Below are 26,205 nucleotides of genomic sequence, written 5' to 3'. Positions count from 1 at the left end.
ATATAATAATGGGCATGGGCATTCTATTCCATAGATGGTAAATTCAGTTCTGCAGCTGATTAACTGGCGTATCTGCCAAGTTTTGTTGTTTGGCATTTTGATTTCTTTAGCTGGTTTTGTGATTTGACACATCTTGCAATCATGGCACTTGATAAAACCTGTAGTTTTCAACCAGTCTTTTTTATTGTCTTTCTTTGTTTTACAATGACTGTGGATGAGGTGGTCCTTCAGATTTGGTGCTCTTCTGTAAGTGACTGTTGGATGTTTTCCCACTATTTTACCAACCGTTTCATCCAGGTGTAGTATCCGCCAATTTTTCTTTAGAATGTTTACAAAGGTTTTGCTTCCTTCAGAAAAGTCTGTAATCAACCTAATTGGTTCTTGATTATCCTTGCTTTTGATTTGTTTGTTTAGACATTCCGTCCTGGGTCTTTCGTTTGCCCTCTTCCAGCATTGTTCAATGTTTACTTTGTTATAATTTCGATTTATGAATCTTTTCTTTGTTTCCTCACTATGCTTTTGCCATTCGGTTTCCTCACTACAAATGCGTCTGATTCGGAGGAATTCCCCGTAGGGTATACTGGAAATCAATGAGCTTTGGTGGAAGCTTGTTGCTTCTAAGGTGGCATTTGTTGCCGTTGATTTCCTGTGTAGGGTCGATTGTATGTAATTGTCCTTGATGTATATACATGTGTCCAGAAAAGTTATTTTTTGATTGCTGATTTCATATGTTAAATTAATTCCCTGCATTCCTTTGTTAATGATGGTGTGATATTCTTTAAAATCTTCTTGGGATCCATCCCAGATGATTAGCAGGTCGTCAATAAATCTTATCCAGCACATAATTTTACTGGTCATTCTGTCATTTTCCGGTGCCCATGCGACTTCCCTCTCCCAATATCCCATGGTTAGGCAGGCATAGTTTGGGCTAAAGGAAAAGCCCATTGCGGTCCCGCTGGTCTGTCTATATAATTCTTCCCCAAATAGGAAAATGTTTTTTGATAAGCAAAGTTGGATTAATTCAAGTAACATTTGGTTGTGGTTCTTATATTTGATGTCCCTGTCCTGTAGGAAGTAATTACAGGCTTTTATCCCGGTGTCGTTGTTAATGTTAGTATATAGGGATATTACATCCATTGTTATCAGTTGATAACCATCTTGCCATGGAATGTTGTCTAATTTCCTTAGCATGTCATTGGTTGGATGTTAAATTATGATGGGTAAAGGAAAGAATTTAACAATGAAGTGTTTGACTCTCTAAAGTGCTGAAAAATTCTTACATCAGTAGGAATAAAGTTTAAAGTTTTGGAATGTTTAAGCTAATGAAATGTATGATTTAAGTAAATTATACTAAAAACTGCATTAACCATAATGCCTAGCAAGTCGGAAATGATGTCATGAGAAAAAGTATGCTTTAAATATGTAAAAAAACGGCAGGAAGCCGATCGTGAGCAAGATGCCAGGTGCATCGAAACGCGTAGATCGAGTGCTTTCTTGTGCCTTAAAATAATAAAAAGCTTGTGGAAAATGAAAAGGAGTGCGCCCATATCCTTTGTAACAGAAGGGAGTGAGAGGGGGATATATATATATATATATATATATGAAGAACAACAACCTCCCAACATGAAGAAGAGAGCAGAGGCCCGTAGGGGAGTGCAGGAAACGTCTTTATTTAGGCAATTCTCATTTATGGCGGATGCATTTCGGCAATTGTGCTGCCTTCTTCAGCGCCTAGAGAAATAAGCGGGTCGTGGGTGAGAGCCGTAATTGTGGAAAGTCCTGCCGCACACCGATAGGGTGACATCTAACTCTGCCTCCGCAGCCAGTGATGCAGCTCACCTGTAGACTGGAGGCCTGTCGTAGGACTACAGGACCCAGAATTCCGCATTGTAGCGTGGTGAGGACTGCGGGGACGAAAAGATGTTGTTGCGGGCTCATAGGTTTCCTGCTGCCACTCACAATAGTGTCCCGATGTTGGCCAAAATAAAGTTGTCCCCTTGAGCCCCCTGGACCGCATCAACCCCCGAGGAGAAGGGATTCCGAAGGCGGGGGCAAGGTGTATTGAAGTATGAGTGGGTATATGAGTGTCTGATTGGATGATTTAGTAGGTGTGTGATTGACTGTATAAGTGAGTGATTAAATGTGTCTTACTGAATGCATGGGTTAGAGACTAAACTGTGTGAATGTCTTTATTAGTCTGTTAGTTGGTGTGTAAGCGGCTGCATGGCTTGGTGAGTAGCTACATGAGTGTCTATATGGGTTATTTATTGGTTATCTGTATGGGTGCCTGAGTGTCTTTGTGGTTGGGTGGGGGGGTGTGTGACTCTATGCATAGATATGTGAGAGGTTGTTTCAATGGGTGAATAGGTTTGAGTGTGCATATGGAAACAGCTGTATGGGTGGGTGATTGTGTGTATGGGTGTGTTGGTGAGTGAATGGATGTCTCAGTGGTGCATGTGTGAGTAACTACATATGTTTTAAAGCAGTATCTGTGAGTGTTGGAGTATATAAATAACTATATGTGAGAGTGAGTGATTGCAAGAGTATCTGTCTGGATGAGTGTGTGTTTCTATCAGTGATTGTTTAAGAGAGTAAGTATGTGTTAGTATCTGTATCAATAAGTGCAGTGGTGTGTGTATGACTGTACAAGTAAGAAAATGGGTGTGTGATAGTTTCTTTGCATGACTGTACAGATGTATGAGTAACTTTGGGTGAGTGGCAATGTTTGTGTCTATATGGGTGTATGAGTGGAAATATCAGTGGCAGTATAGATGAATGACTGTGTATGAGTGACTGTATGGGTTAGTGGGTGGATGTGTGTGTAGACGTATGAATCACTGAACAGTATGTACTAACTGCTATTGGTCTGTCTATAGTTTCGAAATTGGTGGTCTGTATTTTAGAGTGAGTGTATGAAAGGTTTTATTAGGGTATGAGGAGGTGTATCAGATGATCACATGGATGATGCCATCAGTGATGTCATCAGTGATGTCACTGAGCATGTCATGAGTGATGTAATATGTGACGTCATCAGCAGTGCATTGCAGGTGCGCGAGTTATAATTCTACTAACTATAACGGCTGAATTTCTATCGTTTTTTACGTGTGAAATCTCCAACTAACTATAAAGTCCCAGAAACCTATGGTTTTTTCAGTGAATTTTTAAGGTTTTTTAAATGCTAATTTCTTACTATAACGTCCCTGAAACCTATGTTTTTTTCAGTGAATTTCAAAGGTTTTTTAAATGAAAATGTCAAACTATAGCGTCCCTGAAACCTATGTTTTTTTCAGTGAATTTCTAAGGTTTTTTAAATGCTAATTTCTAACTATGCCTACAAAGGTGAACATGTGAAGAAAGAGGGAGAAAAGCGCAGAAAGAAGCAAGACATATGCAGAAAGAGTCAACAGAAGTACAGAAAGAAGAAGAAATGTGCAGGAAGAAGAAGAGACGTGCATAAATAACCAACAGAGGAGCAGAAAGTGCTCCTGTGCCCCCAACGTTTTGCTGATGGGTACTGGTGGTAACTCACTCTGACTAACCAGGCCTAGAGCCAGTGCTATGCTAAATGATACTTAGAATACAGTGAAAACACCTACGTACACTAGGGAACACTATGCGTTGGGGTACCCCTGTGATTAGCATGACCTCAACTGTATTTGCCATGAGTTAGTTCCTGGGTCATTGCATGAGTACATGACTGGATGATTAGAGTGCTAGAAGGAGAGTGCATGGTGGTTTTATAAGTGCTTGGGTTTTGGCGGAGCAATTGGATAAGGACATAGGACAGGCTGGGTGATTGGAGGACTGCATACGTAGTACCAGGGAGATTACTGGACTGTATTGGTAGTCCTCAATGGATTGCAGCAGTGCATGTGTTAGTGACTGGATCATTGCATGAGTACATGGGTAGTGACTGGATGATTAGAGTGCTGCAAGGACAGTGCATGGTGATTTTATAACTGCTTGTGTTTTGGAAGTGTGATTGGATAAGTACATAGTGCTGGCTGGATGATTGGAGGGGGCATGGGTAGTGGCAGAGGGATTTCTGGAATTCATGGGTACACCTGGGTAATTGGAGGAGTGATTCAGTAGTGTGTAGGTGGTTAGAAGTCTGCATGAGAAGTGCTTAGGGGATTGTGGCAGTGCATGTGTTAGTGCCTGGGCCATTCCATGGGTACATGGGTGCTGACTGGAAGATTAGAATACTGCAAGGAGAGTGCATGGTGAATTCATAAGTGCTTGGGTTTTGGTGGAGTGATTGGATAAGTAACATGGTGATGGCTGGGAGATTGAAGGAGGGCATGGGTACTGACAGGGCGATGGCTGGACTGCATGGGTAGTGCTCAGGGTATTTTAGCAGTGCATGTGTTAGTGCATGGGTCATTGCATGAGTGCATGGGTACTGACTGGATGTTTAGAGTACTGCAAGGAGAGTGCATGGTGAATTTATAAGTGCTTGGGTTTTGGCAGAGTGATTGGATAAGTACACAAATGTCACATCAGTCCTGCCCCCTCCCTTCACCACTCTGCAAATGCACCCCTGGCAAGTTTTAAGTTGGGGGATTAATTCCCCTTGAATCCTGAGGGTCCCTAGGGCCAACTAGCCCACCAGGTACCTCCAGTAAGCACCACAGAGCTGCGTTGCAGAGAGGTGGTCAGAGGCGACGTGCTTTTTTTACCTCTCTGCAACGCAACTCTGTTGTGCTTTCTGAAGGTACCTGGAGGGCTAGTTTCCCCCAGGGACCCTCAGGATACAAGGAGACTTAATCCCCCAACTTAAAACGTGTCATGGAGTGTGTTTGCACATTTGTCACATCAGGCCCCACCCCCTGCCTTCACCACTGTGCAAACGCACCACATGGATCGTTTCAAGTTGGGGGATTAAGTCCCTTTGAATCCTGAAGGTCCCTGGGGTGCAACTAGCCCACCAGGTACCTCCTGTAAGCACCACAGAGTAACGGTAATTCTGTTCAGTAGTTTCAGCTGTAGCCTTGCTTAAAGTTTCCTATGGGAAATTGATTTTTTGACTCCTATTTTTTTAATTTCTCAGCAACTACTAAACGGATTTACACCATTTAAAAAAAGGTAGCTTTCTGAAGCAAGCACTACCTTTTTGCAAAATTTGAGGTAATTCCGTTCAGGCTCTTAGCCGTCTCAAAATTAACTATGGAAAACAACATGGGGAAAACGCATTTTGGGACCCCCCTTTTTTCTCAGCCCCCGCTTGACGAATCACCCCCAAACTTTCAGGATAGGAGCTGACCTGGACAGACTTTTTAGGAGAATTTCGTGAAAATTCGTCAAACGACGCAAAAGTTATTAGCAAATCGAAAATGCTTTTCCTATTAAAACTAGGTTCTAACTATAACTAACTACTGGCCACCCAGTCAACATCAAGACATAACAGCCATTTATCTTTTTTCTGCCACTCAGACCTTCAGCCTCTGCTCTATCTCAACTTTTAATACTACCCTTGTGTCTCTCTCATCCTCTCTCCCCATTGTGCTCACTGTCCCCAACACACAAGGATTCCAAGAACCAGGTAGGTTCCTACACATGTGAGAATCACTGAACAGTCTTGCGATTCCTGGAACATTACATAACCATAACATTGCACCATCATGAGGTCCGCATTGTGATTCTGTGAGTCTGCTTACTATCGCAGCATGCGTCTCTTCACTGCCTTCTTGGAGGTTGCTCTGCTGAGTGTGGCTATGTGCTAGGATCAACAGAAACACAGTATTACCTTTCCGATTTGGATCCTAGATCAAGTAGTTAATTTCTGGATCATAAAGATCGTTAGAAGTGTTTGCTTTGTAAAGCAAATAGCCCTCAGCCAACTTTGATTGGCATGCTTCACAATCAGGCCATGCTTTTCATTGGACCAATGCTGCAATGCCCAACGGGCCCCACGAAGATGCTCCTCGAAGGAGATCTTTTTATCGTCAATTTAGTTGTCAAAAGTACAACTCAAAAGCCCCAGTGTTTAATGACGACAACAGGACTGCTTAGGAAGATAGGAATAGGATGATCAACATCAACTATGGAACCGTAAATGATTGTTTTCATTTATTGAAGGGGTCTATGTTCAGAATAAAAACGGTTCAGATAATCAAAGGGAAATAATGTTGGCAACAAATAGGTCCACAGTTTCATGCCTTTATAGTTACAACGTGGATCTGCTGTAATTCTTCAGGACCAACTTGTAATAACCTAATCTTCTGTTGTGGTTGAGTTCCTATCCTGATTATGAAAAAAGTAAATTCCCATCTCTAGTGAATGGATAGCATTTGTCTAGCTGACTTACATCCCATGAGCTTATGTATGTAGTTATGTTGGCGCTGATAGCTCTCAAATACTCTCCGTGCTACATATTGGATAAATATATATCCAGACCCCGGTGCGTATCTATCCGTAGGTGAATGGCCGCGGAGATGCTATGATGTAAGTGTGACAATAAGCTCCCCTTGACCACTGATGGATCCATTAATCAATGCAATTGCTTAAATAATATCACAAAAGCAATGAATATCAAGTAGGTATAATCACTTTCCTATATGTAGCATGCAGAATTATTTGAGAGCTATCAGCACCCACATAACTGTGGGAGTGGTACCAAGGAGGTAGATCCTTATGAAAAGCCATGGGTATGGCTTGAAACATGATGACTCCTAGGAAGGCAGATATACATAGTTATCCACTACTTCCTTTCCCCATTTTTAATCATACCGACTAGAGGCCAGAATAAACATAATTTTCCTACTAGGCAGGATGTTTAAGGTTTTCTTTCCACATAAAGTACAGTCCTCGCTCCTATTTTGTCACACATCTATAAATGCCCCCACAGAATTCGTAGGTTGCAGCATGCCCCGTTCCTCAGCGGAACAGGATGGGCCCGTTGACGGGGCATGCAACCCTGGTGGGTGAGGATTATATAAGAAAACAAGTATGTTTTCTTCACCTTGTGGAGGGCTACTTCATAGCAAACTGATTGCTTCCTTTTTGTTTTTGTTACTTATTAGTAGGAGGACAAGCCTTTCTGTTTCTCTGTCTCCCCCTAATTATTTTTGCAGCACAAATGATTTACACATTGCTTCCAAGTTACGCCTGACTGATCTGTGCCAAGATACCAGAGGGTTGAGCACAGGTTAGTTTAGGGTTAGCTTGTGCCTCACCCTGCCAAGGATTGTGGTTGCAGATTTACCAGGGCTCACACCCCAGTCAACCAACAACCCAATTTCTTACAGTGAGAAATTGTGATAATCTTTTGATCAAACATAAAATGATTACACTTTCTGATTCCATCAAATAACTGTACTTTACTAACACAAAATTGTTTGTCATAGTCTAAACACATCTTCTTTAGTACTCAAATATATAAAGTTTACTTGGTTGAGGTTGTATGTTTTTTAAAGACATTTTATTGGTTTTTGTTTAATATGAGTACCATATATTTGTGAACTGAAAAAAACATAATGCAAAACATCTGCTGTTCATCACTATTTATCTAATTCTTTACATATATCTGTTTTGTATATTTCCAATAGCATGATTACTCTTAGCTCAGGGTCACTAACACTGCTCTGTTTTGTGTGAGAAAATGTTCCTTCCATCCCTCATCTCCCTGTATTGTTCTAGTCATGGCATACTTCTATATCCCGTGCAAGAGGCCCATATTGTTTTCTCAATTTTTTAAGCATCTCAGGGGCGCGTAGATTACTGTCTCTGCCATCATGCACCAATCCATATTTCTTGCTCAATTTACTAGAGTAGGTGGTGTTAGTCCACCCCATTCTCTTGTGATATCTCTTCTAGCAAGCCTTCAGAAAATGCATGCATATTTCAACATTGTTCATTCTCCATATACCCTGCAGTGGTAGCTCCATAGCATGTCAAACGTTGGTCCATTTATTGTTCTGATCTTGCCCCTAAACAGAGACCCAAATGTTTTTGCTGACCTTATTTTTTCTGGCTTTAGGACTCTGCACACATTACCACTGCTTACCAGTACTAAAGTGCTTGTACTCTCCCTTAAACATTGTGAAATTGGCTTACACCTACTTGGCACATTTAATTCACTTGTAAGTCCATAGGAAAGTGGTACTACATGTACCCGGGGCCTGTAAACTAAATGCTACTAGTGGGTCTGCTATTCAGTGAAATGATAAGGCCTTATATTAATATTGGGATGCATAATCGCAATGGGAAAGATTAAAGTAATGTCAGAGGGAGAAGAACCACATCCACCTTGATATCAGTGTAGCACAGTTGTGATTCAGCCCATGTTCGGGCAGCCATGATTACTTCTGTGCGACAGACCATGCTGCTGGCCTTTGCATGTTGCTACTATGGACTCAGTCCTGTGAAGGCAGGCCCAGTAGTCTTTCCGTCGCACTGCTCAGCGCCATCCCCGTTCTTTGTTTTGTCACTCACATGCTACATGTTCTGCCACCATCTTTCCCACAACACAGGTTGGCGCTGCGATTAAAATGATGAGCATGAGTTATCTCATCCTAAAATAAAAGAGGGAAAACAAAGGTTGATGCTGTGAATGCTGTCACACGCATGCTGCTGTTGCACTTTTTAACGCAAGCAAAAAAGTTTATTGATATTAGGGCTAGCGATTATGATTCCTCAGTTCCAAAGTTGGCGACTCTGGCCCTCATGCTATAGCCTCTCTTTCCGAAAAGGTACACTGTTCCGGAGTTTGGACTTCTCAGTGCAACCAGGAATTCCTGCAGGGAGTCAGGCGGCTCAACAACTATGCTTGACCCCACTTGCTTTCCACTTTAAGGTGACACTGCCACCTACAGAGAGGAACACAGTGCTTTGCAGGAGTGCTGTAAGGAAGAGGTGTTGGCTGGAAGAGAGGCCAGAAGATGCAACAGTGTGGTTTGGAAAAGCTGGCTAATGGATATCCTCCCACTCTGGCACCAACCACAATTCTCACATCAAAACTTTAGAATTCAAGCCGATCAGCCTTCAGTAGACCTTCAATTTTCCAGTGCTTTGAAGGGAGGCTGGCATGAAGAAAGGGGTGATTTCTAGTCAGGTGATGTAGTCGCTCACATTCAGGTACCTTGGGCCCGGCCTGTGAAGATTATATCGGGGCCACACCCGCTATCCTGTTGCCCTTTGTTATTTATCACAAAGGCATTTATTTATTTATTTATTTATTTATTTATTTATTTGTGCATTTTTATATAGCGCGGACTTTACCCGAAGGTGTCAGAGCGCTTCACAATAGGAACAGAACTGATACATGAGAACATTACAAGTGAACCAAATAAAAAGGCAAACGTTACATTAAATGAAGCAAAAATGACAATCGTGAGCCAACAAAATACAAGAGGTAGCAAACGGTGCATTACAAAAGTGACAATTGTGAACCAACAAAATAAAAGAGGTAGCAAACGGTGCATTACAGGAGGAAAAAGTGACGTGTGCAAGTTACAAAAGCATACAAGGTAAACATAAAGGTATAATACTGCAATATATGGAGGGCACTCAAGCACAAGAACAAACGTTACGTAGGGAATGGTGGCACTTGTGCAGGTATCGAAAATAAACAAATGTAGGAGGTAGAAAACAGTGTGTTACAAGAGAAAGTGACGGGTGCAAGTTACACATGAGTACCAAACACAGGTAGAAAGCTAATACTGCACAAAATGGCAGACTCTCAGACCACAAGAACACACTGGGAAGACACTTCCATAGTCATGTAAAGTAGATTTTTCTATAATGAAAGGGCTTTCTTCGGATAATAGAGAGGGCATGAGTTACATTTGGAAGTGTCTTTGAAGGAGGAGAGCTTTGAGGTCAGTTTTGAAGGCCTGGGAGGAGGTGGTGGTCCGGAGCTGCGGTGGAAGGGAGTTCCAGATTTTCACCGCGTTGCCCGAAAAGGATTGTGCCATCATTCTTTCCTTCTTGAAAGTGGGAGGTTCAAGCAGACGATTTTCCGCATTACGTGATGGTCTAGAGCCTCCAGAGAGTTTCAGTTTATTCACCAGGTAGCGAGGAGAGGAGGAGTGCAAGGCTTTGTGGGTGATACAAGCAGTCTTGAACATGGCTCTAGCCTCGATTGGAAGCCAGCGGAGGGTGGATAACATTGGTGTGATGTGGTCGCTTCTTTTGGCCCCATAAATGAAACGAGCTGCTGAATGGAGAACAGATTTAAGGGGGGACAGGTGGGATTTGGGGAGGCCAGTAAGAAGAGAATTGCAGTAATCAAGTCTGGAGAGGACAAGCGATTGCACCAGGGTTATAAGGTCCTGCTCCGGGAAGAAGCGACGGATTCCCCAAAGAAGGCGCAGATGGTAACAAGCAGACTTTGCAATGGAATTGATGTGGGGGGTTAGATTGAGTTTTTTGCCGAGGATGACACCCAGGGATTTTGCGCTGTCGGCAATCAATCAGAGGCCTTCTGTACAACTGCCGGAGTCAGTGAGAGGCCGAGCGAGGTCCTAACCCATTTGGGATTTCTTCCAGTCCAGGAACAGACAGGAAAATTGGATGCTATGGGTAGAAGAAGGATTTTGCATAGTTGGACAGGTGTTTTGCCTGCATACAGGCAGAATAGAGTGGAAGAGTAGTGAAAATTAAATCCTGGTTATTTTCCCCACTGCACTAATTATTGAACATATTTAATGCACTAAGATAGGGTACAGTTTTTATTGTGTTTAAATAGTTCAAGGCTATACGTTCACAATTGCTGCATAAACCACCTACTTTCTCATATTTCCTTAAACCACTATTTGCTACTCCTATCCTCAGACTTTTTTGGGGAGAAGCCTCCCTAACCCCCTTATTGTCCATTGAGCTTCGCACGCATGCAACATAATTCTCATCCACAACTTTTACATCTCTCCATTTTCAAATGGCACCAGCCGCTACTGCTTCTAACCCACCAACCATGCAGGTAAAGCCATATTGCAGGCATCTAATTGACACTGTTAATGGAGCAGCTAGGATTTCCACTGGAAATAGATATGATCATTGTTTTTAAACAGTTTCCAGCTCATTTCAAAGGGATTTGATATGTGAAGAGGTATGGAGCCTGTATCATGGCAGCACATGGATTTGACAAGAAGTGTAAAGAAGGGTGCCAAAATATGGGGTGTTTCTAATCTATAATGGATTCCAAACCATTGGAACATTTTCTTTTAATTTAGGGAGGTATGCCAAGTATAGTAATAATTATGACTTGATTCAACCACCTACTATCCATGATGGTATTTGGCATTCATGGAATGAGGAGGACGGGTCAAATACTATCGAACGCAAAGGTTGATTATACTTGGAGGACACATAGCCTCTGAATATCTACACTGCTTAAACAATCCTCTCTCCCTCGCCTAAATCCTTGCTTCTAAATGTGTTTTCAATGCCAAAATGACATGTAAAGTCCAAGAACGAGTGATGAAGAACAACTCTAGCATTAGTCTATAAACAGCATTCTTTTTTATTTCACATCCCCAGGACACAGCAATAAATATTCATGGCAGATATCTTAAAATCAAAAATGACCTAAGGGCGCGTGAGTCTTGACACAGCCAGTCATTTCTGCTGTCCAAGTCAATGACTTAAACATCTCATAATTTGAAGAGATTGTCTGTGGGTACTGAAGAAACTACCTAAAAAAAAAGTGCTAACAACCACAGACCCACATCATCTTCCCCATAATCAACAAACAGAACACTAGTACCTCACCACACTCACCAGACCAAACTAAGATGGCTCCACACTTGAAACCATAGTTTCGACTACTCCGAACCAACAATATCCAGGCCGAATGAGTCATCAGTCTAAACAATCCTAACTTCAAACCCAAATGCATCATTATCCAGTAGGTGGACTCCACGAGACCCTACATTTCCCACTTATACCAATGTAATCTCAAGTATTGGATCAATCATACTGCCAAATCCAGGTGTGGAATCCATGTATGTGCTCAAATTCAAAACTATGTCTATCATGTTCACCTTTTGTTTTTATGGTTTCATTTTCATGTACACTGTGAAAGTCCAGAAAGAATCAGCTGACATGACGAAAAAGGCAGCCACGCAAGAGCTCATTTGCATGCCCATGATGCCCGGAGTTTGAACTGCACACTACACCAGCGCTGCAAACAGCAGCCGCTCACAATTTGGTGATTTGTGTTGCGCATGACATGAACAGCCCAAAATTACTAGAGATTACCCTGGCGTACTGGAAATTTCACGCGTGCCTCACCAGGGTATAACAATGTGTGACAAACAGCATCAGGCAGAGGTGGCACTTTTCGTCTGACCTTCCACACCATTAGGTCTGTAAACTTCACCAGCTCATTCAACCAGAGAGAACTCACAAAGGTCAGGACCTGGAATCCAGAGTGGCTACTGAGAGGACATGGAGCATGGAATGAAGTGACAATATGGAGGGGTTTTTCCACTGTGGGTTAAGTGATCAATAGCAAAGCCAGATCTCCTCCTACCTGAAGGCCTTTAAAGTCAGCCAGCTGTGAAAACTTCAGGCCCCTTCTGGGCTTTCGATGGAGCAGTAGACAGCACTCTCATTATATATGCCTGGAGGTAGAACGGCTGACTGCACAAAATGAATTCTGCAAGAGGTGAAGTGCTGCACAGTGCGCTTCCGAGATACTTAGAACTGCTTCACATACAGTGTATGAGGGCACAAGGGGGTTCTATTTCGTAATTCAGAGCACAGAATGAAAAGTGCGCTCAGTTATCCAACAAACAAGTTTTTAGCTTTAGAAAATCCTATCTTACTACTAAACATAAACAAGCAATGCCAAAGGCAATAGACGTGACATTTTGTTAGGACAAGTGTTTGGGAATAGTTGGTTGACTTAGTGTGTGTTGCACCCGGCTGTCCTAAATAGCAACATCTTGGTGTATAACAATGTGAAAACAGGATATAGGGTCATGTCATTGAGCAGACTGCTTGAGCAGAGATAAGCTAAACCCTCAAAAACGAATGCTATAAAAAGGAGGTATTATATGAACTCTGCTTACTAAGTGGTAAATGTCAAATGTTTACACAGCAAAATATTGCATAGTAGATCATTTTGACGAAGGCCCAGTTTTTTCATTGCATCTTTAAGAAAGTTTGTGTACATGCAGGTCATTACTTTGTGATCAAAACCAAAGTTATAAAGTCAAATTTAAGTTATCATGGCATGAAGAAAAACGAATGTGGAAGTGTGATTGGTGAGATGTGTGATAGGGGGCGCAATGATTACCGCACTGGATATATGGTATGCCACTCAACAAAGGACTTTTAGGTAAATCAAATATGCCAAACAGGTGTAAACTAAGGCCAACAAAAACAAATACAGCAAAAGGAAATGGAGGGTAGAGGCCAAAGATTTGGGGGCGACTCTGCAGAAAGACCAATAATCAAGTCGCAAGAATTAGAATAAAAAAAGTGAAAGTGACATTAAAAGATAGGCATATGGTAAGGTATAAAGTATTATGCACGTACCAATAAAATGAGTAAAAAAAAGAAAGGTGAAATTGTGAGTGATATATGTAAAGAGTGAGTGCTTTGTAAAAGGAGGAAGAGAGGAGAAAGTAGAAAGAGGGAATGGAAATGGGGGAGTCATAGGAGAAAAATGTTAAACAGCCTTGCGTAACACAACTGGCGTAAAGTGGTGGCCCTATTTTATTTGCCAGGTGACATAATTATACTACAATTTCTCCTCTGACACAAAAATCTTGTGCTCTACCTGTGAATGGTAGTTAGTCTCTGATGGAATCAGAAATGTGTTTTTTGTATAGCAGAGAAGGCATTAAGGAAAATGAGTGGCTTTAAAAAAGAATCTTTATTACAAAGCAGTCACAGATATGGTGACCTCCTGAACCTTGTAGGTCACCATCCTTGTAACTGCCACAGATCAGAGTGAATCACAATTTGTGGCATACTCTATAAATATGAATGAGGTAGGTCAGCTGCAGCGCACTTGATTCAGAATTTTCCTATTAGTACATAGGCCAGTTTTCCAAGATTCAATACTGATCTAAAAATAACTCGTGGCAAATCGCACCCACTTCAGGCAATCAGTCTCTTGAAACACCTGGCCCTCCGTGCCTTAGTAAGCTTCTAACCTTTATGTTCCCTCAATGACTTGCTTATATTTTGTAATGAAGGACAAGAAAGTATTTTAAATGTACAGGTTTTCTTTGTAACAGTGACTGCATTTGTTCTATATTTTTCTTATTTATCATCTCATCACTATTTTTATCGAGGTAAACGGCGTCTGGAATTTATACAGCAAACAATTCTAAATCATATTATTATGAATAAAATACATTAGCAGATCCTAACAATCGCCAAGACTCAAATTTACTGTGTATTGTGAGTAGAATAAAAAAGCAGTACCAGCTCAGTACATTTTCTCTTGGACTATGTAGAATACAAGGGGACATTGACTATAAGAAGCTCTTGTTACGTGTTATGCAGGGCAGTAATACTATCCACAATGGCACAGGTTTAACCGGAAGGAGGGTCAATAGTATACTTCATTGGGTGGTTGAAGCCAAGCATGAGGCTGATGTGGTGGCGGGGGTGAAACTATAGAAACCAGGCAGGTTACAAATTCTGCATCATTGATAGAGGCTCACATCGGAGGATCATATCAATGTGGTGTCATGTACATCATCTGTGACAGTTAATGGGCTGGATGATACAGATCCACGTTCCTGATGTAGCGGATACATCAATTTAGCGTGCTTGGGCCGCGGCTTTCTTTAAGGACCACTAGACAAAGTCATTTTCCATCTTGCCGGATAGAGTTCTGACTTCAACAGAAGCCTTTTTCACCAAACCCATATAGGCGAGAACTCCTAAGTAGATCATGTTCAATGTGAACCATGTGAATCCTAGACCTTCCTGTAATGTGTGGATCCGTCTGAATGCAGCTCCAAAGAATCGACAGGTGATGTGAGCATTGTTAAAGAAATCATTTCATTGAATATGTTCGATGGTGAAGGTGCACCCTAATCTACTCCCGCCTAAAAATGTAGTCTCTCAACAATACCTTTTCCTCGATATACAAAACCCAGTTTGAAAACCTTGTGTTTCCCCCTGCAGTGAATGAGAAATATTTTGCTATGGAGCTAGCTTTGAAAAAAGAGCAGCATTTTTAAGGAGTCTGCATACATATCTGTGAATCAGCAGAAATCTATTGCCGAAGCCACAGCTGATGAAGGACTTTGGGGATTTGCAGGTCTCTTGTTTAGAATGAGACTAATAGAGGACGAGCTCTTGCTTCTGTTTAACAGAATTTTTCATATCGTCACACGATCGATTGCAATTTGAAGTCAATACATAGAACAAACTGAATCAACAATAAATAATACCATACATCATACTTCTATAGGTTCAATGAGTGCCCAGGGTGAGTGGGCTACTTTAGTTATATTCTCAGTTGTAAGTATCTATCAAAATCCTGAAATAAAGTATCCAGATGTTCTCAGCGGGACAGGATGCTCTTATTGCATTTACAAAAAGGCTTGAATTTGCATTTCTAAACAAACACATTTTGGGACCTCTCCATTTCAACATAGTCTAAAGAGATCAGAAGCCAGCTGCTCTCAAAGTATCCAGTGAATAGAGGGAATTAACCCTTTCCACCAAACTATATCACAGGAAAAGGGACAGGTGACCACACCCTATGCCACACCCCTTCTGCTCTCATCCAAAGATTGCATTTGCCCCACTTACTTGTCTCCACTACTTCCGTCAGTTTGTGGAATACACACCAGTTTTATGATTGCAAATTGTTGGGGTTTGTTCCCTGTGCCCTCTTTTTGGGAGTGTTGGTGTGGGCAGTCGCAAGTAAGCCATACTGGAGTAGCATACCATCTATGCATCTGGTAATCATGAATATCCTTCCTACATGCCCCCAATGTGATTGTGTTCTCCTATGGTGTTTAGTTTAACATATTCCTAACCTGAATCTTACAAATTCTGAAGGACAATGCGATACTCCATGGACACAATTAATGTATTTTTTGTGAGTGGAATAGCACTCAAAATGTCACTAAATCAATATTGTTCCAATCCATTCAATTATTCGTCTAGCTGTGGTCCATAATGATCAAAGAAGAATATCCTCCACACATAGACATTCGGGTTCCAAAGACTTTATTCTTTTCTTCATATAGTACTTCCTCAAGGCACAAGTAGCTTCATCCCAAACACCAACGACATCAAATGTATTCAGATTAATAGTTTCCAATTGCCAACTCCAGGGAACTCTGCATCATGAACACCGTAGGTTAAAGTCAGTGAAGTAATTTGGGATGCCCACTTAGGAGAATAAATCCATGCTGCAAACTATTCATCTGATTGTAATTGGATTGGAGTGATATTGATTGAGAGACATTTTGAGTGCTATCCTAATCACTAGAAGTGTATAAATTGTGTTTTTTAATTGTACAAATAACTAGGGTGTTCACAGCAGAACGCTTAGGGAGTAGCACCTATTGATTTATATTTTGAGCACTAGTAAGGGTGGTGGGGTGAACTTATGCCATAACTGTCTCCCAAAGGACACAGGGTCACTATTCCAAAGAGAGTTTCACCTTCCACTCAAAACTTAGCATTTCGCCCAAAAAACTGGAGACGCCATAGGTCCAGAACCCATTAGGTACTTGTCCTTCAACATGTTCTTGGGCTCCTATTGCACGTGACTACAGGTCACTCAATCATTTACCCCAAATTTAGCACTTTACTGCAACATTTTTAGGAAGTTGAGGCAGAAAGCTATACGCCGTAGAATATGCCACAAACCATTATCCCTTTTTATAAGCGATTCCATGGAATCTTGCCTGAAGATCCTTTCATGTAGTGGCTTTCTCTGACAAGCAAAGGGATCATTAGTTGTTGCTTTCAAAACACAATTTTATACACAGGCCAAGGATTTGGCTATGAGGCTTTATAAACATAAGAATGCTGAAACGAAGAGAGCTAGGAATGGGATGAGAGGCTTTTAGATGGTATACGAGAGATCATGATAAATGCATAAAGATGTACTTACAAAGTAAATAAATATTTAGCTGTTGTACAAGCAATGTTGTATGTCACTGCTTCATCTGGATATAAAGTAAATAATAGATCTTTTATCTAAGACAGACATTTTGAGCATCATGGACAATTTGAGGAGAAGGTCGTTGGTGAGAATTGTATTCCTGCTGGCCAAGTCGGACATCATTGGGTTAATGAATAGAGGCCCTCAAAGAGAGTAGTCTACACATCAAAGGAAATTGTGTCTGCATAAAGATACGAAAATATGAAGACCCTGGTAGGCACAGTTCCATGAATGCCAAAAGGTGCCATACTGTCCCTGTGCCTGGATACCCTCACGGGTGATAGGCAGCGCTTTACAAATCCTATTGCATTGTATTGGTTATAGCATACTTGTACTGAAACCAGCACTATCCCTATATGTAATTCCATAATATATACCTGTACAGTCATATTTCTATTCTCCCTACTTAAGATTCAATAAAAATTGTTTTTACAAAAAGTATGCCTGCTTTTTAACATTTAGCTATTTTTGGCGGAAGGGGGCAGGAAGTCTCACGGATCCTATAACTAAAAGTAATCACTACTAGAGAGGTCGATGATACAAATCTTGAAGAGTAATTTTACCTATGGGTGTATCAAGGTATTGCAACATGTTACCTCGGATTTTAGAGCCATCTGATGGACTAAGGGCTGAGGAAATAAGTGACACTAAGAAATGAATGCCACTACCTGATTTCATAGGCTGTAAAATAGTGTTGAGAATAATTTGTGTCCCTTTTATGAATTGTATTAACATCTAAATGGCTGTTTGTGTGTACAGAAATATAAGAGGGAAAGGTTAAAAAAAACAGATCCGTTGAAAAGTGGACAACTCAAGTAGAATCATAGCCTAAAGTGTGTATACAATACTTTTAAAGCAAGAGACGCAATAGAACACTTGAAGCACATTTTATCAGGTAAACATAATGTGGACATTAATGCTTCAAAAAGAAAAATATAAGGATACAGAATCTATGCACAGTTCCTTGGAACTTGGTTCATCCTCTTTTTTAATGTATCATATCTCTGGCAAAGAACAGAATTAGACAGGCAAAATTGCAATTTTTTTTATCAAATTGAAAGACAAATATAATGCCAAGAATCACATACAAAGGAGTAAACCCAATGTCTGCATAGGAAAAACATCTCAGGAAGCAGAAATAGTGCAAACAACAAAAGTCAAGAAACAGTTGTGTGCAAACAAGCAAGTTCACGATATGTTAAAAAAGGATTCCAAATGAAAGCTGCATGCAGCGGTATAGCTATGAATGATGCAGAAGATGCAGTAGCACCGGGGACTTCACAGGTAATTGTTCCTTGCCTGTGTCTACAGATGAAGGTACATGATTATGTGACTTCTGTGAGGCTGAGATTTGTCATATGATCTCTTTTTCCCTGGTGACACCACACATCATGAATGGGGCAGTGGGTCAGCCTACTTAAGCCACTGGTTAGCATCATTTGAGTGACTTCATTTTACTCTCTCACAAGGAGCGCATCAGCACACACATTAGTTCTCTTCAGTGCAGAGTGTTTTTAACTTTATTATTTTACTGTTGCCTTTGCATGTAGAAATGTGGCCTAACGGCTAGAGCGGTCTACCTCGGAGCTGGAAACCGGGTTCGAGTCTCAGCAGGGGCACTCACATCCTTTGATTCTGGGCAAATCCCTTAATATCCCTGGGCCTAACAAAAATTAATGTGTTCATTTGTAACACAACTAGTGCTCTGATACCTTCAGGTCTAGTTTGCGCTATATAAAACGCCCCCCAAAATTATGTTAGCAGGACACTTTTCTCAGCACACGGCACATTCTAGCTTTATCAGTTCTTGTCTCCTGCTAATGCAGTAGTCAATTCCTTTTTGGGTGGCCTTCGTTTATCTAACTGCTGCTATTCCACATCATATCTCTTTTTAGTATGCACCTAATGTAGTGCATTTATAAATGCACTGCTGTATGTCATGCTGATATTTTTTTTTATTTAGGTCTACAGTTATTTTTGTAAACCAATTGAATCTGTATGTCTTTTTTGTTTGGGTTTCTACTTGCCTTTCAGTGCTCTTGTAAGTAGTGCTTCTATAGACATTTATATATTATATTAGTAGTTGAAGTTGTGCCCTTTCTTACAATTTCCCAGTCTGTCTGTCTGTCTATTTATGTATCTACCAGTTTGTCTGTCTGTCTATCTATCTATCTATCTATCTATCTATCTATCTATCTATCTATCTATCTATCTATCTATCTATCTATCTATCTATCTATCTATCTGTCTGTCTGTCTGTCTGTCTGTCTGTCTGTCTGTCTGTCTGTCTGTCTGTCTGTCTATCTTTCGATCTGTTCAGCTACCTACGTATCTACCTGCCTGTCTGGATGTCTATCTACATATCTTCCTATCTATCAGTCAACTTACCTGTTTATCCATCAGTCTGTCGCTCTTTATCTATCTATGCAAAAATATATATTTATAGATACACACACAATCCTCTCTATCTGTTTTAACAACCCGCTCTATTTATCTAGCTATTGAGCCCTATTTGTTTGTCTACGCAACCGTCTTCATGAACTCCTCTATCTTTCTATCTATCTATCTATCTATCTATCTATCTATCTATCTATCTATCTATCTATCTATCAATTTACCCATCTGTCAATACAATATCTTCTCAAGCCTCTCTATGTATGCACATTTTCAACCCTCTCTCTATGTAAAAAAAAAAGGACAAAAACATTACAAAAAAAGCATTAGCAGCGCCAGGAGAGTGGCAGCCAGTCATGGACCGATTGTCTTTTTTAGGGCTGTGTCAGCAAAGAACTTTAGACTTTACTAACATGCATATAACATAGTTTCATACATGGGTTTTCATCCACACTTCACCCATTAATCTGTGGTTGTGTCATTCACATTTTTCTTTCTCCAACTCAACCTTGCATCATGGGACAATAGCACAGCCCACTTCAGTCAACGGCGGGTTTCAGTGTGAGGTATGCCATGCTGTTCTTTCATAAGGAGCACATCAACACACAAGTCGTTTCCTTCAGTGCCAGGGAATACTTTTGTGAGACCTATAAAACATCTTTGCATTTGGCCAATTTTTTTTGCTTGATGATGGCCCAGCAGCTTCCCCAACAATAAAGTTTTGCAAAAACTGTGACAGAAAAAAAACAAAATTGTCAAACCAAAAGGCTGGAGACCAACATTGGTTTTGCCTAGGCATGTTTTTCAATTTATATCCTTTTCATGAATGACATAAACACATGTGCATTCTAAATGCAATTAAGGTGTAATATTAGTTGCACCATGCAGACAGCAACTTAAAAAAATCTCTGCTCTCTACACCCAGAATATGTTTCACAAAGCTGAGCATGTTATCATACAACCATAGTCTCATAAATGTTTCCTTTCTTTCTACGATAGACAACAAACAGTATAGTTTAGTATTTCAATAAATATGTCCTTGCCTTTGTAACTGCACTAAAATATACACATAATATAAAATGTGTATTTAGTTAACAGTGATGAGGTGACAAAACTAAATTTAAAAATATGAGAAATGTTCAACTCTTAGCCCCACCATGAAGGACGAGTGCAAGTCAAATCAATGTAAAAACATTTGTACGTAAGTCAACAGTAGTGTTGCTTATTGCTGCTGGCATCCCACCCCATGTCAATGTTCAATGCTGTCGCAGGCGGGCAGGACACAGGGTGCCCAGAGAATTGGGAGATCTGTGAGAGAGCTTGTGGGCTGCTGCGGTCTCAATGTACTTACTTCCAGGTGGCCAGCCAGCCAATGTTGTTCTCTATGCTATTTTCCCTCTACCTGCGGGTTTGGGGGATCTATCAGGAGATGTCATTGGCACCTTAACACTTCCAGTCCTTTCTCTCTCCCAGGATTACCTTATGAGGATTTCTGAGGAATAATATTTTACCCAATTCAATATGTCCATCACAGTATTGCAGTCTCTAGCCTTTTTCCACATTCCAATATAGACTCTTTGGTGTTTTAAGGTTCCTTTGGCCTATACAAGGATGGAAATTAGTTCACTCCCTGAGCCGGAATGCTTCATGCAGATCTGTTGTCTTGTTCCAGTGTTTCACATTGAGTGGCAATTCTCTCCTGGGGTTTTGTCAATTCTCATCCTATCATTCTTCCTTCTGGATTATCTTCCATCTCCAGTGCTTTCCTGATTGCTCCTTGGAATTATTGTGAAAGGATCTCTACTTCCCCAGCACGGTTTGCGACCTCGATCCCTGGTCAGCATTAATCAGTATTCCAATTCAGGACTTAAGTGTTGTCTCAGAGTCTTTTGCCTTCAGACTTTTTCCTCCGTTCAGGGCTTTTTCCAGGATGCCCCTTTTGTGTAGGCGCTACCTACTGTCGGCAGCAACATGGCTACTGGAAGGGGTCACCTGTACCTATTGCAGAATAAGAAGGTGAAAACCCAGCGAAACTGGACCGAGCCTCAGCCAAGCACTCTACATCAGGCGTCAGCTTCATGATTAAAAGAGTATGTGAATGTTACAATGATTGAGTAAATAAGTTCATGGATTGAGAGATGGAGACACTTTCATCTCTTTCTTAAATTGGAGTAGCAATGGGGAGGTCCTGATAGATATGGGGATGTTGTTCCCAATTCTGGGTGTATAGTTTTCTTCTATTTTACATTTCATAGTCTGATGGGGTCCTGGCTGCAGGTATTCTGAGATCTACCAGAGATGGTGAGGTTGTCTGTAAGATAAACAGGAGTGCAGGTCATGATGCTGCTGATTTTGAAAAAGGTGGTGGCTGGTGGGAATCAATGAAATTCTATCAGGATGGGTGTGATGCAGTGCTTAATTTAAAATTATGGTTTCCAGTGCTTGGGACTGGCACTTTAATCTCAACATAAGCAGTAATGGTTGCGCTGTCTATTCATTTTTGGATGAGCTCAACAAAAAGGCTTAATAATCCAATATACATTAGAACATGAATAATACCTGTCACCCATGCCATTCTTCTTACTGATTATAGGTATAGTCTGATTTACCACACCTATAATAGTCCAATGATTATTAGTTGTGTTGGTAATGCTATTGGCAGCGCTTGCAGGGGCAATGGATGGTGCAGGCTACAGTGACTTCCTGAGAAGGTCCACAGGACTTCTCTTTTTACAAATGTACAATATCTCATGCCCTGGATGAGCCAGGTTTGTACTGCATCTGGTTTGCTGTTCTTGGCAAATAACTGGTCTTCAGGTTGGGCTTCAGATAGACAATGGATATCCAGGTCTGGATGATATACAGGTAGACCATGTGGCATTGGATGTCGGAAGCAGTTGAGACATTCAAGTAGAGTTGTATATCATCAATATATTTATGAATCTTGCTGAAAGTCATCTGTAAGTAGAGCACCAAGTGGATCGATGTCAAGGCTAAAGATAGGAGTTAATGTGGAACTATGGGTAACTCCACAGGTGATAGGGATCTTTTGGGACTGGAAGTGTCCTTGTAAACAAACTGGTGTTGATTGGAAAGGTAGGAGGAGAACCAGTGACGGACATTGCTGGTGAATCCTGTTTGAGACTCCAGGTATCATTTGAGAGTGGAATGGTACGCAGGGTCAAAGGCAGCTGAGAGGTCCAGCAATATCAGGAGCAATATCAGGAGGCATGTGTCATCTTCATGTCTGGTCAAGAGGGCATCATCTATGATGTGTAAGGTAGCAGTCTCCATGGTACATCATCATCTATTGAGTTCAACATAGACTTTCTTTTCAATGCTCTTGCTGATAAATAGTAGGTAAGTGATGGGCCATTACTTGGAGAGGTCATGAGTATCTTGTGGAGGTTTTATTAGGAGTAAATGGATCTGGTAGTAAGGAGTTTCACACGGTGGAGCTCTAGAAATTAAGAGTTTGGCCCCTAAAATCTCATGTATCTCGTTGAACACATGGTTAAAAGTCGTCTGCTGGTGGACCTCAGTCTTATGGTCTTTCGGTATGGGGTACATGGTTTTGGGGGTTAGATTGGTCAGTGAAAATAGAGTACCTTATTAGACGTTGGCAAAATGTCTGTTATGCAGGTGTGATCTGCGTAATTTGACATTACACTTGGTAGCAGAAAATCTCGAAATTATGCTATTATGCAATGTTTTTTTGGGTGTGGTGCGCCGTTTGTGGTGAAAATGTAACAACACAAACTAACAGAACTCAAGCAGCTGTGGTGGTTGCACCACTTGTGTCCTTTGTGCTTTTCTTCAGCTCAGAGAACCCGAAATGTTGCTTCATATATGGCCCAAACATGCATGATTTATTTTGTCAGTGTTATACTCGGCAGTCATTTAATTATTTTTGAAGGTGATGGTAAGGTGGCTTTTTGCTTTGGATTCTCTCTGGACTACTACTGCACAGGTACTTGTTCCACATAGGACTGTCTGACAGAAACACAGAAGCATCAGAATTCCAGTGTCTGAACCACAAAGGCTCTTTAAAGACAGATAGTCATATCTGGTGGGAACTGTTACCTTCCTGGTGAAGGACCAAAGGAGTCACAACGAGGAGACATATGTTGCTGCTGATTCAAACAGCATATTGGGAAGAGAATGAGAGGGAGTAAGGTAAAGACAGAATGCCTTTGCTCCTTCCGGCATTATTCCTGCCATGTTGCACCAGTCTTGTAGGGTCTCCTTTCCCAGTCAGAGTTTGGAGTAAAATGTATGGGTAAAAAGGGGAGAAATAAGCACCATAAATACTACTAAAACTAAGACCAACCGCATACACTATTCTAGGCCTTCCGAACCCCTTAACCTACCGTTGCACTCCAATCGGGGCAGATAAATGCCCTTGGCTCTAGGGGCAGCACAGCAAGTAATTCTATCAATAAGGGGGATGGAGAAAATTCCTGATCATGTTTCATTGCAGCATAAGCTTTGGTACATTCTGGGCATTGAACGGCTCTACGTGCCTGCCAACTCCAAAACAGACACCTATCTAAGCCTCTGGGCACCCTTTATTCGAATTCTTTCATCCAAATTTCGGGAGCTCACATGCCCAACTTACTTGCACCTCTTGCGCTTGATCCCCCACCAGAGTCAGGATGTCACCTAAAGTTTCCAAAGCCCTATACATTGTCCATCCTTTTCCCTACCTCAGGTCCCAGACACATGACTGGAGCAATTACATAATTTGTGCGGAGGAGCGATGGGTGGAGGGGAAGTTTGTTGATTGTATTACTGTTTTGTAATTTCCTGTCCAACGCCTTCAGGTTGTAGGCAAATAGCTGTGTCAAATATGCTATACTCTCCACACGCTACCGGACGATTGTTGTAGGCAATTAGCTGTGTACTATGCATTACGGTTTTCAATAAAACGAAATGTTCCACAAAACTAACACCATAGTTACATTTCTTTAACTAGGGAGCTGGGACTCAGACGGCAGATTCATGGAACCAACATGCATTCTTTTAAACGGAGCATTTGAGATGTGGTGATCCTAGGTGCGTTACAGAGAACAGCAAAATTTGATTGTTGGACTATTGTGAAAAGCTGTAGAAGTGTGCAACGTTTAATAATTAATGCCCATGAGGTAGGCTACCTGAGCATTATGAAATTGGCAAGGGCACTATTGTCATTTCGCAAGCATGTAAAATGGACTAACTAGACAACTATGGAAAAATGAAAAGTGCTAGTTGGGGCATTTTGAAAAATAACAAGGCGTTTTAGTAGAACCCCACGTTTTGGGCCCCGGTACTCACGGCCTTAATTAATGCGGTGGCGGCCAGGACTGGTTGTCCTTAGTCCTGGGCTACCTTGACCATCGTGCCAGTATTTTAAAAGGGGGATCGCAACAACACACACTGTTAGAGACCGATATCGCTTTTGGATTCAGTGGTTAAGATGGTGGGTCGTGTTTTCCTGGATAGATTGACCGGATGGGCATAGTAACATGATATCTTATCAAATGTTCAATATGGGTTCCGCCCGGGCCAGTCTACTGTGGCCTAGAGTCTTAACCTCACCCTGATCCTTAGCAAGTACACGGTTGCACGCCCTGGTACCATCTACCTAGCTTTCATGGACTTATCGTCCGCATTGATCGCGTGAACAGGTCCAAACTGTGGCAGTCCATGAAAGATATAGGGGTAGATGGCAACATTGTTTACTTACTAGAGGATCTCCATCGTGCAACCAAGGCTAATGTCAGGTTTTTGCAAGATCTGCGTGTCTTTCGTGATTTTGATATCGAAAGAGCCGTTCGTATGAGCAAATCACCTTCTACAATGTCGAGTCACCCCAGGCACACTTGTCGGGCATTTCATCGGGTGACTCCAGAAAGTCTGGCTCAGGCTTGTTTGGATCATCCCTGCCTCATGTCAGGTGACCTAGAGAGGGATCTCGATCTGCTGCAGCGGTGGTTAATGGAGCGATTTGACGAACTAGCACCTGAGATCGCTCCTCGGAAAACATCTAGACGAACTTCTGCCCCTTGGTATACGGAGGCTTTGGCTCTGTCTCGGCGCAACTGTAAAGTGGCAGAGAGGCTCTGGCGCCAGCAGTATGATCTTGGAGCTAAGGCTGCCTATAGGGCGGCCATTAAAGCCTATCATGTAGACATCCTGTCTGCAAAGAAGAATTATTTCTCTGTGAGAATCGAGACTGCTTCGAGTTCCTGTAGGGAAATTTTTACCATTGTGAAGGAGTTTGTGACCCCAAATGCTAATGCGGTGCGTCATGAGCTCTCTGAGTCCTGGGTGATCTCGCTAGCTTGCTTTTTTACTTCTAAGATCAAACGGATCCAGGAGTCTTTTTCTTCTTCGGGCCCAAGTGATGCCATCAGCCCGTGAGTTCAGGTGAGCCGGATAGCTGGATTTGGACCCACTCTCTCTGAGTTTCCATCTCTCTCTGACTCCGCATCTCTGGATTTCCTGACTAAACTTAAGTCGGGCTCACCTCTAGATCCCTGTCCTGCTAAATTTTTGGCCAGGGTGGCGGGAGTTTTGAACCCGTTGATCAATCACATCCTTAATTTGTCCCTGACTAGGGGTGTGGTGCCTGTGGCCTGGAAGCAGGCGATGGTTGTTCCATTACTTAAAAAGCCGGGTTTGGACCCTGAGCTTTATGCCAATTATAGGCCGATTTCTCTTTTGCCTGCTCTAGCAAA

General features: G+C 41.6%; 2 long non-coding RNA genes across 2 annotated transcripts in view; one reads left to right on the top strand and one right to left on the bottom strand.

The window, feature by feature from the left end:
• Nucleotides 1–17,490, top strand: part of LOC144826287 (uncharacterized) — a 195,781-nt gene extending 178,291 nt beyond the window's left edge. Inside the window, exon 3 of the long non-coding RNA XR_013609761.1 lies at nt 17,133–17,490. This is a non-coding gene — a long non-coding RNA (uncharacterized LOC144826287). The remainder of the gene's footprint in view (nt 1–17,132) is intronic.
• The window catches only part of LOC144826286 (uncharacterized), a 485,735-nt gene that overhangs the window by 139,902 nt on the left and 319,628 nt on the right, over nt 1–26,205 (bottom strand). The window lies entirely within an intron of this gene.

This window comes from Lissotriton helveticus, chromosome 3_2, assembly GCF_964261635.1.
Source record: "Lissotriton helveticus chromosome 3_2, aLisHel1.1, whole genome shotgun sequence".
NCBI classification, from domain to species: Eukaryota; Metazoa; Chordata; class Amphibia; order Caudata; family Salamandridae; genus Lissotriton; species Lissotriton helveticus.
This window is presented reverse-complemented; position numbering and strand designations above follow the sequence as displayed.